The sequence below is a fragment of the Microtus ochrogaster genome, chromosome 4 (assembly GCF_000317375.1).
Source record: "Microtus ochrogaster isolate Prairie Vole_2 chromosome 4, MicOch1.0, whole genome shotgun sequence".
Lineage (NCBI taxonomy): Eukaryota > Metazoa > Chordata > Mammalia > Rodentia > Cricetidae > Microtus > Microtus ochrogaster.
This window is the reverse complement of record NC_022011.1, coordinates 62,766,049-62,785,987: the sequence shown is the minus strand read 5'-3', so window position 1 is coordinate 62,785,987 and position 19,939 is coordinate 62,766,049. Positions and strand designations below refer to the sequence as shown.

Genomic DNA, 19,939 nt, shown 5'->3' with positions numbered 1-19,939 from the left:
CAGACAGCCCTATGCTCCTCCTCTCCTCATGGCCCCAGTTCCTGGCTCATCTCTTCTCTGTGGAGTCTTTCAGCTTGTCTGATGTTGACATCTTCCCATACACCAACGGCTCTGGGCTTCAGAGGGCTCAGCTGCCAGGCTGATGCCTAAGAGAGACAAGGGCAATAGTGAAAAGACACATCCAGGGCCTCAGCACCGGGGAATGGCCGAGAGTGCTAGGAAGTCTACGCATGGCTTCCGACGCTGTTCGGAGCATATCAAGTCTTCCTTTCTCCTATTGTTGAAAACTCCCAAGGAACTGAAAGGAACCTCTGTCTGCTTAATTTCAAAGGGGAGTTTGTAAAAAAAAAAAATGCTGAACATTATCCAAGTAGGTCCTTACTGGATAATTTTCAGAGCTAAATATCTCAACTGCTCAAAAATAATTCTTTTTCATATTACTCAAAGGGAATGGGAATGGGGCTTGACACCAAATGCGTTTTCTTTTACATATATTCTCTCTCTCTCTCTCTCTCTCTCTCTCTCTCTCTCTCTGTGTGTGTGTGTGTGTGTGTGTGTGTGTGTGTGTGTTGGAAAGATTTAAGCACTTTTAGAAACTATTTTTAAGGAGCAAACTGCTACCTAATAAGTGTTTGAGTAATTTCAGAAGGAAAGGGGCTCCTGCATAGTGTTCGTACTATTTGGGATCAATGAACTCTTGAGTTTTTAAGCTGTTACAGACCCAGCCTGTTTCCACGCTCAGTTGCCAAGGGAAAAAGTTAGAAAGAATACGGCAAGGACCAGCTAGGCTCAGGGCCCTTGTTTGAGGTGTGGAATTCTACAAGCCCTGTGTAAAGGTATATGTGCACACCCCGTCACTACGTTCACATCTAGGAAGCAGGCACAAAGAGGGAAGGGACTGGGCTTAAAGCTGGAATCCTGCTATAATTGCATCATTCAAAATAAGGCTGCATAATTTTACAGACAGCAATACTTCAAGTTACCTCAGCAAGCGTTGAAAGAGATTCTTTTGCCTCAGTGGGTGACTTGAAAAGAATCGGGGTGGGGCAGGAAGACCCACGTATCCTAGCCTCCAAGAGAATAAGAACTGTAGCAGAGCTAGGTGAAAGAGAAAGGAGGAATTGGCCAGCTCCTGCCCTCCAGTGACACTCGTCTGTTCTTCCTGGTCTCGTTATTTTTGCTTTCTTGTAGTTTTTTGCCTCGTCATCTCATAGTTTCTGTTTCCTTTAGCCTTTCTGCTCATGTGTGGACCCCATGGCACCTTGTGATCTCTCTCAATGCTCTCCTCCAGCTCCAGAGCCAAATCTCTTGCCCTCATTTATTGCTTCCTCATTCTGGCTTCTAGGGAGAATTGTATAGCCCAGTTCATCTTCTCTTGAAGCACCTCCGTCCTGTGGTTTCAATTCCTGTGGTTTCGATTACTCATGGTTTACATCAGCCTGAACGTTATCAGGTGGGAAATTCCATAAGTAAGTAATTTGTAGATGTAAAAATTTTCAGCTGTTTTAGTAGCCACATGAAGCTCTTGTCACCCTGTTCCACCACACCGAGGACATGAATCATCTTTGTTTTTCCATCTCCCCCAGGACATGAATCATCCCTTTTCCTTAGCATACACACCTGCGTATCCTACCTGCCTGTTTGTCATTTTGCCGGTTACCTTAGCTGAAAGATGGCACAGCTCTCAGTGTTTGTGTTGGCGTACGCCTTGTCTTCAATGATGTTCCTAGAGCACAGGTGGAGCGAGAGAAGCAATGCAGGTCTGGCCAACAGAAGCCACCGTGTCTTCCTTAAGTAAAAGGGAAGTCTTACTATTTGACTTAATAAGACAAAAAAAAAGTTACTGAGACCTGTTATGCTAAGAACGAGTCTATGAAATCATGAAGGGGAATTTGCTGGTTTTCATGTCATATTTCAAACTGCGAGCGCTTAGTTATAGGGTTTTCTGGGCCAGGCTTTTACTGGGGGCTTAGAACACCTCATCCAAGGGCAGGGAGGACTCTGTTGCTTGACATCCTGAGGGTTGGTTGTTGTGGCTGCAGGCTGGTATAATTGAGGAAGTGGATCATGGGGCTCTAGCCAGGGCAGTACTGGACTGCCTCCTGTTTAGGAGCAGCTTCTAGGGGTGGGCACCATGGTGGTATGTTCGCTAAAATGTGTGAGGGTATAGCTCAAGTACCCTCAAACCAAATTTTCAGGATTTTTTTTCTAACTGTGTGCATGTATCTGTGTGTTCATGTGTGTTTTATCCTGAATATGAATACTTAGGCAGGCACAACACGATAGGGCAACATCTCATTTGGAACTCTTCCCTCTCATTGAGCCTTTTGAGCGTGTGATGGAAAGGGCTCACTGAGCCACTTGTCCCCTACTAATTCCCCAGTGCTTTATTTCCTTAGTTCTTATATCTAAAATGACACAATTTCTTTTATAACCTATTGCCTCCACCAACTGTAAGCCCCTAAAGACAGGGACTTAGGCTTGGCTGATCCTAGTTCCTGTGCTAATTCTCAGTGCATTACATGGTGCCCGTCCCACAGGAACAACTTGCTGAATGAATTAACAAGTAGCTGGGATTAGGGATTGCACAAAAGAAAACACTAACATGGAGTCTCCAACATGAGAAGGAGAATAGCCTGGTTCTTGTTTGAAGTGCACATTCCTTGTAGATATTCTCACTGAGGGCTTCTGGGAAAGAGTCCAGGATTCCCCATTGTGATCGGTCACTGTGAGCAATTCTGATCGCTTGAAGAATGACAGTTTGATAAACATTGCTGCAGCTGAACTTCAGAGATCTTACATTGGACATCCCCTACCCAATCAATATAAGAGCAAGCAGGAGACTACAAAGGGACCGGCACATGGAAGGTTGGAACTAGCCCTGTTTGACAAGGACAGTGATGACCGATGGGCCACCAATGAGTTTGTTGCCTCCAACTATATGAGAAAGACCTGACCAAATAAAAGGTATTAAATCCAGTGCAGGCGCCAGCTCAAAACCCCTTTCCGAGTGCAGCGAGAGGCTTCTGAAGTGGCGATGCTCACAGCAGAGAAAAATTCAGGACTTTAAATTAGAATATGTAGTCTTTTTTCTTCATCATCATTAACATTCTCACATACTTTTGAAAGATGATTGACAAGGCATCATGGGTTACTGTAAAGAAGAGGGAAAGGCTGTTTTTAGATAATCTTCACAACAGTCCAGGGGGGAGACATCTTTCTACTCCCATTTAATGGATAGAGCACAGAGAAGTTGGGGGACACATCTGAGGGGTGCAATGAGGATCCCACATACTTGGATGTAAGAAGCTATGTGTTGATATTTTTGGCAAAAGAGCACTCTTAATGTTGGTGATGTCCTCTAAACACGCAAGTCACATAGTAAAACCAGCCCCAACCTGAGTTTTCCATGCACACAAGCCAGGGAAACTCTTTTGTACAAGCCAGAGATGTGTTTTCAGCCTTGGGCAGTCGTAAGGTTTGTTGACCCAACAAGAAGGCCCTCCCCTAGGACATGCTGGCTCAGTGTTCTCAGAATTCTAAGCCTTGGGAGTTGGGGGCAAATTAAACTACTTTTAAATATTTCCAGTACTTGCCAGTCACTGGTCACTGCAGTAGAAACACCAAACACACCATAGCACTAAAGGAGGAAGATTCACTTTGGCTCACGGTTTCTGGATTTTTGTCCCCTCGCTGACTGGTGCTTCGGGCCTGAGGCAAGGCAGAATATCACGGCGAGCAGGGTATGAAAAAGCAGAGCCACCAAGAAGCAGAGAGATAGCAGGAGAAAAGGGTACTGGGAAAAACAGACCTTCCCAGGGTCTGTCCCCATTGAGCGCGATCTCCTCTAAGATGGCCCTGCCTCCTGCTTTCTATCAGCTCCTCCTACGGCCACCAAATTACGAAGCCATGAGTCCCTTAGTGGAGTCGCCCACTAATCAGGATAGAACCTGTGATCTAGGCACTGCCTGAAGCCCCTCAGCAAATGAAAGCTTTCACACTGTGAGCCCAAGTAAATATTTTTTTTCTTTTAAAGTTGATTTCCTCGAGTATTTGCCATATTAACAGGAAGGTAACAAGTCCCCACCACTGCTATCTGGTGTCACCAACAGCACCTAGGATGAATGCTATAATTGGGATCTAAGTCCCCTAGAAACCATCTGTTAGAAAACTCTCCTAACACCTATGTGGGTGGCGTTTACGGTATTTAGAGGTAGGGCCTTTGGGAGGTGATTGGAACAGGTCGCGAGAGTGGAGCCTCCACAATGTCATCATGTTTATAAACAGGAGAAGAGCCCAAATCGTAGCACTGAGTCTGCCTTGCCATGCCATGCTCTGCACATTGTGACCCAGCAAGAAGGCCCTCCCCTAGGACATGCTGGCTCGGTGTTCTCAGAATTCTGAGCCTTGGGAGCTGGGGGCAAATTAAACTACTTTTAAATATTTCCCAGTCTGGGGTTTTTGTTATGGTCATGGAGAACAGTGTAATACTCTAACCTTCTGGCAGTTTCACTCAGCTTACCGTACTCATTGACTTTTGTCAGTAAATATTTATCAATTTGCTTTTCAGGTATTAAAAAAATGAAGCCAATGATGAAGTTCTCTGTGTTAAAGCTTCCCCGTGACTGGTTTCGTTATTAACTTGATGATACCCATGGACATGGCCTTGGGAAGAGAATCAGACCACTAGCTCCTGAAGTCTATAAAAGCAGATTCTAGTGTACCACCACCTCTGGTCTGGGGGCTTCGCTGTTTTCTTATATTAGAATGACACCCAAGTCTCTCCACTGGCCCACAACCACTCAGCAGCTAATTCCCCTAGGTCTTCCATCTGAAGCACAAATAGAGCCACCATGTCTGGGAGCAGCGTTGGTCCTGCCAGCTTCTACGATCCCTGTGTTTCCCTCTGGTACGGAAGCATCTACTGCACTTTGCATAGTACTTAGAGCCTAGTAAGTCACTGTGTTTATTGGATAGAGGAAAGCATGCATGTGTGCATGCCTTATGTCTCATGAAAGAGGCTCTTGTGAGCAGCTGTCTACCCAGTATGAAGCCAAGCAGAACATATTCACTAAAGATGTAAATGATGCATCTGGGAACGGCTTCCCAAGGGTTGAGATACTGCTCAGGCTCATCTCATTGAGAGGTTGTGCCCAAGTGATCAGTAATTCACGTCTTCTTTCTCCTGTACCAGTTTCTCTTATTTGTGAAGCCCCCGGGAGGCTTCTGTAAGTAGACGAGAGCCTATGCAAGGTGAAGGGTGTATCTGCGCACGCGGAATGCCTTGCTTACCTTTTTGTCTGTGAGGATGGGGACAATAAAGGCATCAGGATGGTGAGTAGATGTGGCAAGCACTGGTGGGATGGTTGGATGGTGGTGGGAGGGAGCTGGGGCTAAGGATTACTAACTCATTCCCTACATATTTGGGAGCTTGGAAGTGAAGGACATTCTATACTTAAAAGTATTTTCAAAGGTGGTCTAATACTGTATCCAATTTTAGAAGACAATTACAAGCAGCAATAGATCATTTTGATGCTCTGTTGTAAAAAACAGATGTGAAACGTGACAGGCTCCTTATAGTAGAAGTAGAATATAGGGCAGGCATGTTGGCCCAGCGGGTCAAGGTACTTTTCATAAAACCTCACAACCAGAGTTCCAGTCTGGGCTCTAGCATGGTGACAGGAAAGAAGAGAGCCTTAAAGGTTGTTCTCTGTTCTCGTGTTTATACTGTGGTATATTCTTATCTACCCACCTGCTCAAAATGGGTTAGTAAATGTATAATAAAAGTAACATTGAAACTAAAAAATAAAACTTGTATGCCTCCTGGACACCGATGGAGAAGATCCCAGTGTTCGTGGCCGCATCCTCTCTTGTACCCTCACCTGCAAGGGAAGGTCAGCGCCGGGACGCATGCCTGGACCATCAATTCCTGCCCAGCCACACAGACAGGAGCACAGCACTGACAGCTGGCTCCACCTTTACAGCTTTTGCTGTCAGCTGAAGGGAACGGGGATTCTGGCTTCCTGCGTCCATTGCTGAGCTCCATGGCACAAGCATTATTAAAGGGCTTTCTCTTCCTTCTCTGTTCTGGTGACTCCTCATTTTCTCTCCCGGTTTCCAAAGCACTTGAGTGCAAGACCCAGGTTTCCAGAGCCAGCCATGTGTTTGGAGTTAATAAAACACAAAGTCTTTGTTTTTAAGAACTTCATAGGCAAAATAAGTAAGTGGTACTTTTTGGTTTTTTGTTTATTTTTTTTTTAATATGGGTTCCTGATCTTCATGGTTATGTAAGTACTTCAGTTTGGACTGAGTATGAAATTCCAACTATCTCAGGAGAGGGATCTTAGTGTCCATTGGTGTCAAAAATGTTTGCCAAACCTGTAAGGCTCAGAGGCCCATTCTTAGCAGAATCAAGCTGTAATGGAAATATCAGGAAAGTCCTACTGTCTGACTCTCTCTCTCTCTCTCTCTCTCTCTCTCTCTCTCTCTCTCTCTCTCTCTCTCTCTGAGATGGGGTCTCTATGTAGCTGTCCTGGAACTCACTATGTAGACCAGGCAGACCTTGAACTTACAAAGATCTGCCTTCCTCTGCCTGGGATAAAAGGTGTGTGCTACCATGCCTGGCATGTAGAAAGTTCATGAGCAACCAAGCATGGTGAGAAACCCCACAATTGCTGTCCTGAAGGAGCAAGCAAATGAACTTGGCCTCCAATAGGTGAATTATGAATCCCGAGACCCAAGAATCCACAGAAGAGCTTGGACAAATGGGGTGAAATCCTGACTGCAGCAGCCCTCCGTGCTTTTAAACAATGTACAGAGTTTGGAAAGTTGGGCAGCATAGACAAGCTAATTCCAAGCTTATTTTCCAACACCGTGCTAAATCTATTTTTATTTGATCTTTTCAGAATAGATGAAAGACTTCTCAATTTAAACCGAGTCCAGTTGTTCACCTGGGAAAAGCATAGTTAGCACCATCTTTCCATGTTTCTCAAGACTATTGGAACCATAGTTAGTGTATTGAAAAGTGAAAGGCTTATCTGAAATACTGTCTTGGGAACCGAAGAAAAGATTCTTGAGCACATTACTTGGAAACAGAATAGCACGGAGCTTAAACAGGTTTATCTCCCCAGACTGTTCAAGATCCCCTGGTTACAGGTTGTTGACACACTGCTTTTATTTTTAGTAAAAGAAAAGTTTTATGAATCTCAAAGAGATAAGCAAAGGACTTGTGATTCTCCACTGCTCCACCAGGCCCCAGTGGTCAGGTGGAGCAGCTGCCTGTCTTTTTTGTACCTCCAGCCAACCATTTCATTCAACTCCAACGTTGGCAAGATACCTAGCATTTCCCGGTGTGGTCTCCTCCGTGGCAGATGACTGTCCTAGTCTGAAGGGTTACACTGCACTTCAATGACAAACTCAGGTCAATTGAGTCTCATGAACATTATTTTGTAAAAATGCTGGCTTCAGACAGAAGCCTGGAGGAGTCTAGTACTTCCCCATGAAGTAAGCAGGCCCTGCAAAATGTTCCCAGGGCTCTGTGCGTTTCCATCTCCCCAGGGTGGGGCTCGAGGGACGGCAAAGCCTTCCTCTGACCTATGTGTGGATGCTGATAGTGTGTGCAGAAAACGCACACCATAGCTCTCTCCCCAGGGCGAGAAGTTTGCTCACCTACAGAGACTGCTCCTGCTGGAATTAGCTAACCCTGCTTCCTTCTCCAGGTGTATATAGTAACCCTGCTTCCTTGTTTATCTCTCTGTTCAGTTGTATGCAATGACGCTGCCTCTCTATTCAACCGTATAGGATAAACATGCTGAACTTCGCGTTGCCAGGAGCGAAGGAAAATGGTATCATGTTTTTTCAGTTATTTATTTAGAGAGAGCTCAAGAACATGTGCCAGTCAGAGGACAACTTACAGTAATTGGTACTCTCCTGCACCATGTGGGTTCTGGAGACTGGATTCAGGTCATCATGCTTGGTAGTAGGTGCTGTTATCTACCGAGCCGGCTCACTGGCCTTAACGTGGGATCACTATTTGAAAAACTACCTGGCATCTCTTTATGAAGTTCGATATGAAACAGCCCTGAAAGTGAGCACTTCGCCTTCTAGATATTCACTTAACCAAAGTGAAATAGTACTAATCAAATTGCATCACATTAAGTGAGGCCATGCAATCTCAGAATTAAAAAGCTGCATGTTTTCCTTAGTCTGTGAGTCCTAGCACATAAGGTTCATTTTGTCCCAGTTTGCTTTCCATTGATGTGGTAAAACACTGTGACCAAAAGCCGCTGAAGGAGGAAAGGACTTGTTTCGGCTTACACTTCCATGCTACGGTCCATCACTGAGGGAAGTCAGGACAGAGCTCAAAGCAGCAACACGGAGACAGGAACTGAAGCAGAGGCCGTATAGGAACACTATATACCAAAGCCTTGTTTCTACGAAACAAGCTGTGTATGTTTGTTTCTCATGACTAGGTCAGCCTGCTTTCTTACACCACCCAGGACTACCTTCTCGGGTGGGGGCACCACCTCCAGTGGGCTGGGCCCTTCCGCATAAATCAGTCTAGAAAATAAACGCCCCACAGACATGCTTCTGGGCCAATTCGACGGAGGCAATTCCTCAAACGAGAGTCTCTCTTCCCAGATACGCCTAGGTTTGTGTCAAGTGTGCAAAAAATAACCATAACAAATGTAGGAAGGAGAACATCTCCTCTAGCATGTAAGAAGGAGAACAGAAAAAGCAGCCTCTTGTGATGAGAGATAAAGGACACAGGCATCGTAAAGGGGCTATAAAGCTAGCTGGTTTCCTAGCTTAGCTCTGGCCTGGGTTTTACATTTTTTTTTTTATTTTCTTTCATGGTTGTGGGTAAGTGCATTAAAATGTAATTGATAGTGAAACTGCGCAATCCAAATGGAAGCTCTGGGACTTCAGAAAATGGTTCCTCTAACTGTACCAAAGTTCTTTAAAATAAAGCGATTTTTTTTCAATAAAGTGATTTTTATAATTAAAAAAAAAGAGAAAGCAAGTGTCCATACAAAGACATGAGCTAAAAGCTGGAGACGGAAGCCTATAGAAATGATAATAAATGCAGACCGATTAATCTGTTACATTTGTAGCCATTCGTTAGGTGGTCTTAAGAAAAAGGAGCACGCAACCCCTGTGTTCATTAGCGGGTGAGTGCGTGAAGATCGTACAGCATTTTCACGTGAATGATACTTACCAGTAACCAGAGCCCTCTGCTGATGGGGGGTAAATCCCAGCATCTGAGAGCATGTGTACAATGTAGAAATCGGGGCAGTGGTTACTCCTGAGAGTGGGTGTCTGACTGACCCCAAAGCACCAAAGGAAACTTTCTGGGTATTAGAAGTCTTGCTTCGGGTGATATTTACATAGAATGTAAACATTCATCAAACGCAATAGGACGGTGCACTTAAAAATCTACATGTAATCTCACATACCTGTATTTTGAAGCCCAAGTGTCTTTTCTCCCAGATTCTGCGTCAGAAGGTCTAGAGCAGGGGTGTACAGACTGTTCTCTTGTGTGCCTACATGAAGGTGAGCGCTCGTGCCAGAGGGCAACCTCAGAAGTCATTCACCTTGGTTCCTGAGACAGGGTCTCTCACTGGGACCTAGGATTTGCCGGTTAGGCTGGCCAGCCAGGGAACTTTAAGGATCTGCCTGTCTCTGTCTCCCTTGCAACTGGGTTATGAGGGAATGCTGCCACGCCCCCACTTTTTATATGGGTGCTGGTGATTAAATGCATGTCCCACACTTGCAAGACAAGTACTTTACCAGCTGAGCTATCTCTCCAGCCCCAATTCTTCACTTTTCGCCAACACCTGCTGCTAATGCAGAAGTCACCCCAGAGTGGCAGGTCATGTTAGAAAGAAGGATAAGGAATCGGGGACATATGCTTTCTTCTGACTCAATTTCGCTTTCTCCCAAGGGATCCGAACTGCAATTAGAACAACATCGTCACTCCTCGCTCGGCCCGTCAGCAGACACTTCCAGTCATCTCAGTTAACAGAGTGTTTTTTTTTTTTTGAGTCATTACCATTTATCTTATTCAGAGAGATCACGAGACAACCATTCTTCCAAAAGTGAGCAACATTTAATTAAAAGAAAACACCTGTGTATATAAGAAATTGGGACCATTTGATTGTAATATAAAAGGGATAAGCATCCACTCTCTCCAATTTAGTTTTTCCCGATCATTTCCCAATAGCTCTGCTCCCTTATATCCGTGTGTCCTTTAGAAAGACGTTTTCGTGGAGTAGCCTGTGTTTGTAATGGCTGTTCAGACGCTTTTTCTGCTACCCGTTCTCCTTTGATCTTAGGTTCCCTTTTCTGCGTTTTCATTGCAGTTAATCATGAATTCAGCAGATCTCAGGCCCTCTGAGTCGAGGATCAGACAGTAATGCTCCATCCCCCAACTCCCTGGTGTCTTGTCAGAGCCCGTGTTCCAAGAACAATTGAAGACTTTATTCTGATCAAAAGCCCAGCCAGACAGATAAAAGACACCATTCTAATTCCCAGATGATACTGGGTTTTGCTGAGCCTATTTCTCAGGGTAATTTCTGCTAACTACCTAAGTGTTAAATTTTAATCCCAATTATCTCAGCCTATGATGTTCACAGAGATCCATACTTTTGAAACCTTCCTAACAATTTTCTACTTCCTCAATTCCAGGTCATTTAAAAGAATGCTTTTCTACTAGTAATCAATGGTCCAGAAAATATTTCTCTTTGGTGATAAAGATGGTATTTTTTTCTTCTTTCTAATGGAAGAGCAAAAAGCCCCAGAGCAGAATGGCTTTTCAAAACTTATTTTGTTGTTAAAGCAAAAGCCTATGTAGGGAGACTATAAATCTAGGGACTTAAGCAAGATGGAGTATATTTGGCAAAAAAAAACATCAAAGAGGAAGAATGTGCAGGGATTCCTTGTTGCAAAGGAAGGCAAGCTTCAGTAGCTAGTGTTGGCTGTTTTTCTGGCTGCAGCAAGGGAATCTGATCCTGTAGTCCATATCATGATTTTTAGGGAGCATGGCAGCAGTCAGGCAGACATGGTTCTGGAGAAGCAGCCAAGAGCTTACCTATGTTCCATAGCCATGGGAAGAAGGGAAAGAGGGAGGGAAGGAGAGGGAGGGAGACAGAGAGAGATGGAGAGAGACACAGAGAGACTGGGCTTTCATAGGCTTTTGAAACCTCAAAGTTCATCCTTAGTGACACTCCTCCTCCAACAAGGCCACACCTTATAATCCTTCCCAAATAGCTTCACCAACTGGGGACCAAGTATTCAAACATATGAGCCCATGGAGCCCACTCTCACGCAGACCACCACACTCTGGCTTGCCTCCCTAGCGATCCCCTCCTACGTAACCTAGTACCACCCACTACCTGCCCAGCTGTGGTACTGCCCTCAGTAGGCTGGGTCCTCCAGTACTGGTGGTCAGCCAAGAAAATGCCCCTCAGACCGACTCAGAGGCCAATCTGCTGAAAACGGTTCCTCAGCCATAATTTCCTCCTGTAGTGACTCTAGCTGGAGGGACATTTATGAGGAAAACAAATACAATCTATATGACTAATTTTCTTACTAGTGAGGAGTGCTACAGATTCATATGGATACCCCGAAGGAGCAAAATAGAAAGAAACAGGAAAAATGCATACACTTTATAGGGTTAACGAGGCCAACATGGGGCAACCAGATGCTGACATGAGAAAGAGAATTTTGATTCCGACTTCATACTGTATATAAAAAAAAGATAAAAAATAAAGAAAAGATTTCAATGTGAGCATTAAGACTATAAAACTAAAAAAAAAAGACTATAAAACTCTTAGAAGAAAACAGTGTATTTGTGACTTCAGATAGGCAAAGATCGGACACCAAGAGCATAGCAAACACATAGAAAAGTCGGGTTTTGTGTTGTGGGAGCTCCTTCTGCTCCTTCAGCCAATAGCCTTTAAGATACCAGCCCACTTGGACGTGGTCTCTTATACTATAAATGCAGCTGTAAAGCTGTGCTCGCTCTCACTTCCGGCTGCTAGACTCTGTTCCTGTTTCCTGCTTGTGCAGAGAATTGGGATCTAGGACAGTGATCTGTAAGTCTCTCCAAAATAAATAACCCTTTATTATACGTAATTCTGAACCAGTGTGGGATTATTTTGTATCTTCCACCATCAGTACTGCACTCTGCCATAGAGCAAAAGCTTTCAGGCATCAAAGGAAGTGAAGAGGGAAAAAAATTTTCAAATCACACATCTGCTGAGGCCTTGGTGTCCAGGACATACAGAAATGTTTGGAATTCACCAGCAAGAGACAAGGCAGTGTCCAAATGGATAAAACATTATGATGTATATTCTTCAGGGGAGAAAATGGCTGAGAACAACAGGAAAAGCTGCTAAAATTCACTCGCTGTCAGGAAAGGCAAATAAAAGCTGCAGAGGGGTACCACTTCACATGAGTGACCATAGAGAAAAACAGGTATCACGGGGGCATGAAGGATTACAATCCCAAATCATGAATGGCAAAGCAAAGTGGCAGTCTCTGTGTAAAGAAGCTGACCGTGGCTCAAAATGTCAAACGTGAAATTACTGCATGGCCCAGCAATTTCATCCGTCAAGAGAATTGAGTGTAGGGACCGTGGGTCATGTGGGACAGTGTTTGCCTGGCATGGCCATATCCATGGAGCCTATCCCCAGCATTCAGGAGGCAGAAGCAAGAGGATCAGAAGTTCAAGGTCATCCCCAGCTATTGTAAGGAACCTGAACAAAAACTACAAGGAATGTGTGTAAAAATATATATGTACATTTACACATCTATGCCCATATTTTATAATAGACAAATATTTGTAATAGACAAAAGGTAAAAACAACCCAAATGTGCACCAATTGATGAATGGATAAATAAAATGTGTTTTATTTAGACAATGGATTATTTAAAATACATATTTTAAATTTGTTCTTTGAGAATTTCACACACACACACACACACATAGTATATTTTGATAATATTCTCCTTCCTTTCCCATTTTTCCCCAACCCCCAAAATACCCCCTCCCAATTTCATGTCTTCTTTTTTTTTCTTTTTATAAATAACCTAAATTCAGTTTGTGCTATCCATGTCCACTTGGGGGTTGGTCCATCTTTGGAGCCTGGGGGGAGGCCTACTAGGGAACATAGTCTTAAAACTGACTTGCTCTCCTAACAGCCATAGAGGCAATAACTTTTTAGCTAGGGGGAGGGGCTTATCTACTCTGCTACAATGTTGACTGGTTTGATCTCGTTCAGCTGCGAAAGCAACAAAGTATTGAGAAATGTTTCAGTATGGATAAGTATGCTAAGCAGAAGGAGCCATTTCAAAAAAGCCACATGTCATTTGATTCTAGTTATTGAAAATGTCTGTATTTGTGATTATCAGGGACTAGACTGTGGCAATAAGGTGGGGATGGTGGCTGCTAATGCACATGAAATTTCTTTTCGGGGTGATATAAATTTCTAGAATTAGATAATGTAACGATGATGTAAAGTTCTGAACACATTAAAACCACCAAGTTGCACCTTTTTTTTGTTAAAAAAAAAGTCTTTGTTTAAAAAAATTTGTTTTTAAGACAGAATTTTATTGTTCATCTCAGTCAAGCCTGGAGCTCATTAGATTCCTCAGATAGTCTGGACTCAGATTCTAATGTCTTAATCTTTCACATGCTGTGACTACAGATATATTCTATCATGTCTACCTTAGCTGTGTCTTAAAATGGTGACTTATTGTAAATGAATAAGATTTATTATAAAAGACTTAACATAAATAAATAATGATAAATTATTCATTTGTCTAATAAAAATGAGCTAAAAGTAAGGTAATAGATGATCAAATTTAGCTTTGAGCTTCGAATGTTATGATTCAAACAACAACAAGAAACAGGATTCACTTTTCCATTATTACATTAGCAAATATTTAAGATTTTATAACTCATAGTACTTCATAGCTACATGGAAACTTACCTAGTTTTGTTCAGAGTAACATGTTATAGCATGTTTTATAACTTAAAAAGAAAACACCCTCTCCTCAGTCAGGTGTTGCAATTTCTGCCTTCATCTACAGCACACCAACACTGAGGCAGGAGAACACTGAGATTAAGGTTAGTCTGAGTTACATAACAAGTTTAAGATAAACTAAATAAACAGTATAAAATTAAATAAATTTCTAAAAGTAGGTAAATAAACGGGTGGGGCTTAAGAGATGGCTTTGTCAGTAAATCATGTTTGGCAAATATTCATGAGAACCTGAATTCAGTCCCCAGTACCCACATAAAAAGCCAGAGATGATGGTGAGATGGATATAATCCATGGTGAGATGGAGATGGATCTTTCCACCATGGTGGAAACAGATGTAGGCAGAGCTCAGGAACTGTGGCCATGTAGCCTCTCACTTCTGGTCCCAGAGAGAGCAACGATAAGGTGGATGGGCTGGGTCCTGAGTAATGACACACACATTTTTCCTCTACTTACCCTCACAATATGTACCCCCAAACACATGCACACCAACAGTAAAGTAAGATAAAATACATAACTTCACTTCCAAAAGTTAAGCGTATGCTTCTGCTTTTATACATACCTGTGTAAAAGTTGTTCGCTATAGCACCGTTGTCAAGACTTAAACCACTGGCCACAGTTGTACACGGAAAAAAACCAGCTACCTTGAAATAAGACAAGCTTACATGGGAAAATGCCTAGAATATGGTTTTTTAATGATGCTAAGTATATATGTATATTTACACATATATACTTATATTTTATAGGTATTATATTTATAGTACTTAAGAGGTATCTCAAAGAGAACATTTGAGAAATGAAAAAAGTTTCCTAGAGATGATTGGATATTTTTTAGTTTTGTTTAACCTACGTCTATCATATATTAGTTTATAAAATTGTTCTCTCCTGTTATTTGCCAAAAGTTTATATCATTTTGTACCTAAAGAGAAAAAGCTGGACTCTGGAATCAAGAGGATTGCTCTGGTGGAGCACAGCCCTGCTACCCAGAGGATGACTGCCTGTGGGAAGGACCGGGGGCTAGCACCACAGGAATCGTCAACTACACGGCCACCAATGACCTTCTGTGCACACCTCGCTGAACTTGAGGGGGACAGTTATCTGTGTCCCTTGAGGGCAAGGCTCCTCTTTGGTCAATGACTCTGTCCCCAGGAACTGGCTCAGACACTGCACACACGATGGTTGTTTTCTTCTCTTACTGTTAGATTATAGTGGCTATGCTTATGGGATGGGTTAAAGCTGCCATGACATGAAGAGAGAGGGCTTTCCAGTGTCTCTGTTAAATGGCTGAACTTAACACTATTGCCTTTGATGGGTGACACTATGCTATATATGCAAACCCCAAAAGTTTGAGGAATGGACTTGTAAGGATTTTTATCCCGTATGCCTTAAAACAGGGGAGCAGCGTACTGCATTGGTAAATGTAAATGTTAATGCAGATGATCCTGAGTTTGTTGATAATACAGCTAGGCATCTGTGCCTCCCCAAATTAGTGCAATAGGTGGTGATTTCTTTTCTAATATGGTAATAGATGCAGGGATGCTGCTCCACACTTAAAACTGGAAATAAATTGGTCTCCTTTTGAGCTGTAATTAGATTTGTATACATTTTGATTTGATTGCATGTTTAAGCTTGGGTAATTTCACCTCTCTTTAACTAAAAACAAAGCAATTAATAGTTGTTTTCTAATCTGAAGTGGAAAACAACAGAAAAGAGCAAAATCCTCTCTATCACCTTGTTTTCGGTGGCAAGATGGGGATGGGGTGGAGGAGGATGTTGACTAAGCATGGACCTTATTTTTGTTCAGACAGCATCTTGCCATATAACCCCTGCTGGCCACAGACTGCTGGGATTACACACTGTGCCCCACGAGGAGGTTAGCAGGAAGTCTCAATGGGATTTCAAACTGATTCCTCTCTGCCTCCTTCGGAACACCTTTGAAAATTTAGCTAGGATGGGGATCTAGGCACACCATACACATGTATTGAAATATCACATTTGCCCCACAAATATGTACAGTGACCGTATCTCAAATAATAAGGAAACAAGACCCAAGAGTGAGAGAAGAAAAATAACAACAGCTACCAGGCAGCTCTCACGTACAGCCTCTCCTCCAGAGGCCAGTCAGACACCTAGACTGCGAAGCAACGCTGTTAGGAAAGGTACCAGGTTCCCTTTGTTCTCCAATCACAGGGAACTTTTAGGAAAACGTCATGCATGGTCCGTTCCATTTTAATCCTTAGCTAGTGATATTAGGAGGTAACCGTTTGCAACGGCCACACTTCTCAGCTACCTCAGCCGTGAGCATCGTGACTGCAAGCTACAGTCCAAGCTCTTAGAAATGCCACCCTCTGGGTTTCAGGCCAGGACTTGCAACTGCTTTAAATTCTTTGTTTGCTGTGAATTCTGTTCAGTTCCAACAAAATTGGCACATTTCAAATCTAGACGAATAGGGAGGCACCTGAAAGTTCCTGCTGAGGCAGGCAATCTGTCAGGCTGTCTGTCCTTGCCAGGCCTGTGATAGCATCTGGGTTTTGCTTGTTATTGTTTTTCTTTTTTCTTCTTCTTTTTTTGTCTTTGGGTTGTTTACTAGCAAATTCCAAATGAAGTTATCACTGATGAATATGAACTTGCCAGTATGACTGTGGTACCACTTTGTCCAGAACACAGACTTTAACTGATTGATCTTGAGCACAATTTTAGACCAGAGATGATATGACATATTGGAAAACTGGGGAACGACTCAGTTGGTCTTAATAGCATTGACAAATAAAGTCAAGGGTGATAAAATGGAACTTATCAGGGTGTATGTGCCGTAGTAAGGGTAGACTGTCTGTGGAGCCCCAGTCATCATGGATGTGTGTGTGTGTTGTAGGTTTAAGGCAAGATCAGATTCCTTCATTATCTTCATAGCCTCGAGTATAAAAGGCCCTCAGCCCAGCGCTGATGCTAACCCATTGCTGTCCACAGCAAATCCAAGACCCATGGAGTGTACGGTCTGCAGAATGGCTTCTGTCTCTAGATGCTGGGGGAAAGATCCAAAAGAGTATTTCACGGTGAAAATCATGTGATCTCAAACTTTTGTGCCTACGTGGAACTGTTGGAATCTAGGCATTCCCGTGGGTTTCCATACTGTCTGCGTCCACTTCAGCAGGCTTGAGTTCAGTAGGTAAGACAGTTACTTTATGGCTGATAAAGATTAAAATATTAAAATATTGACGAAAAAAGTTTAGTAATCCCTGATCTAGAGGAGCTGTGTGTGTGCATGTGTGCATATGTGTTGGTGGGTGTGGCACATGTATGCATTTGTGTATGGAAGCCAGAGGTTAATCTTTGGTGTGGTTATCTAAGATGCCATCTCTGCTTTTTTTTTTTTTTTTTTTTTGACATCAGGTCTCTCACTGGCCTGGCTTGGTTGTCGAGTAGGCACGGCTGGCTGGCCAGTAGTCTCCAGGTATTGCCTATCTCTACCTCCCCAGCTGTGGGATGACAAGAGCAGGTCCCCATGCCTGGCTTTTTGCGTGGCTTCTGGGCTTTTGAATTGAGGCCCTCGTTCTTGTATGGCAAGGTCTTTGACAAATACTGAACCCTCTCCCCATCCTAGAGAACTTATTTTTATGATGCATTTTTCTCATGTGTAGATCATCAGATAAACACATATATATGTGATATGTATAACATCAGATACACTCACACACACACACACACACACACACACACACACACATATATATATATATATATACATACACACACACACACTGATTTGTTGAATGTCTAGGGAAAAGAGGTGTTTGGGGATGCTGTGGGCTCTATAGCACTTCCCCACATCCCATGGAACCCATTTTATTCTACGTGCTGCTCCCTTGGCCTCTGTGTCTTCTACCTTGGAACACCTGTTGAGTTGGCTCAGGGCCCCTGGAGCAGCTTTTCCTGACCACAGGGGGTTGAATGCACTATTGTTAGCCCTTGGTCAAAACACAGGTATGCAGGTACATTTTCTAGCCTTGGATGAAAAGCCAAGCTTCTGAGACACACCTTTCATGCTAGAGGTCTTCTGTGGAGCCAGGCTGACGTTCTCTTCTTCAGGCCTTGTCTGCATCACCCCTGTCCTGTTTCCCTTCCTTCTGGGTACCCTGATCCTGTTTCCCTTCCTTCTGGGTACCCTTTGTCTCATTTCCACTGGGGTCTGCTGAACTCTTTAACGAGGCTGGTGACCAGCAAACTCCAGAGTCCTCCTGTCTCTGCAGCCCACAGTGTTGAAGTTGTAGATACGTGCAGCCAGGCCAGGCTGTTTATGTGGGTGCTGGGATTTGAACTCAGGTCCACAAGCTTGCACTGCAAGCGCTCTTATCCACTGGACCATCTTAAGTGTTTAAAATAATTTCAAAATCTTTGAGAGCTCAAGGAGACATCCTTAAAAATTAATGTAATTAAATAAGTAAGACATTAGTTTAATAAATAAAGCACAACGAGGTGGATGATGCAGTTAGACCAGAGGCCATGGTCTTAGTAGGAGGCCGAGGATATACGCTAGACAAAATAGGAACAGTGTAAGAAAAGTTCTGTTATGGAGACCTTCCAAAGGATATGAACAACTCATTTCCAGGTTTTACCATTTTCTTTCCAAACTTTGTGAACTCTGGGTCAAAAGTATGGGGTTTCTAGCACCTGGAAAGATTAGAGCAAATTCAGATGATATTTCCTTCTTGTGTCTTGAATCTTAGTAATAAGTCAGCAAAGTGTATTCCTACAGTGTTTGTCTAGCCCATGTGCAGAGCAGGCTGTTCAGATTTCTGGTCCTTCAGAGAGTCCATCAGTAAATTCCCCGCCCCTGTCTGCAGTGACTGCCTGGCTGCTTTCTGAAAAGGTTACACCATTTCCCCACTCCTTGCAGGTGTGGAAGTTTGCCAAACACTCACCAACATGGACGTCTAAAAATTTCTAAATCTTTGCAGGTCTGGTGGTTGAAAAGAAAAAATTGTATTTAAATGGGGTAAATGGTTTTTAAAGTAACATTTATTTTACTTTAGTGTGTATGTGTGTGCGTGTTTGTGTCTGTACACGCTTGCATGCACGTGAGCAAGACAGCATGCATGCGGCAGTTAGAGGAAATTTGCAAGAGTCGTTCTGTCTTTCCACCATGTGTGTGCAGGAACTGAACGCATCAGCAAGGGACTTTTCCCATGGAGCCATCTCTCCAACCCTATTTGCTTTTAGTCCATGTTTCTGGGTTTCAAATGCGTCCGAATGCTGCATATTACTCACTTTGTTTGTTTGGTCTGTTTATCTGTGTGCGACTTATCCGTCAATAGCCACGAAACACTAGCATGCAGATGGTTTAGGTTTTTGCAGAGGACTGTTCACATAAACGTTTTTACATTTACAACCCTGAAGTTCCCAGGAAGCTTCATGGGAATTCTACTTAATCTCCTTCTACCCCGAGAAAATGGCAGATCAAAGAGTGAGGCAGCGCTGGCAGCTGCCCCTGCCTTCTGTTCTGACATAAGCACAGTCCAGCTGTCTCTGGATTCAAAGAAGTCCCAAAGAAGGGCCAGATTCCTCTAAATAAGGGATGAAAGTCTTTTGTATTCCCAAGTTCCAGAGTCTTAGTTTTCCACGTGTGGATTCAGTGTATGCGGACAGTGAACAAAATGCCATGCTAGCAATGCGCCCGGATGACAAAGCATGCTTTGCAGTGCATGGCTCTTGAGCTTCTTTGGTGGCCGAGTGTGTCTAATCCATCCGCATCCTTGCATCTTCCACGCCTGGCACAGGATTGGAAAAGTGGGAACATCCGGGTATATGTTGGAAATCTAGCAGGAGCAACCAGTACATTTTTTTTCTTATTTGGGCTTCACTGTTTGGAGAAATCATGATATACAGAGGCCAATAGT

At 43.3% G+C, this 19,939-nt stretch overlaps 1 non-coding gene across 1 annotated transcript; it reads left to right on the top strand.

Moving 5' to 3' along the window:
* Positions 1–15,209: 15,209 nt before the first annotated feature.
* LOC113455980 lies at positions 15,210–15,343 on the top strand. Its single transcript, XR_003376879.1, has one exon. It is a non-coding gene; the product is annotated as a small nucleolar RNA SNORA29 (small nucleolar RNA).
* The last annotated feature ends 4,596 nt before the right edge of the window (positions 15,344–19,939 follow it).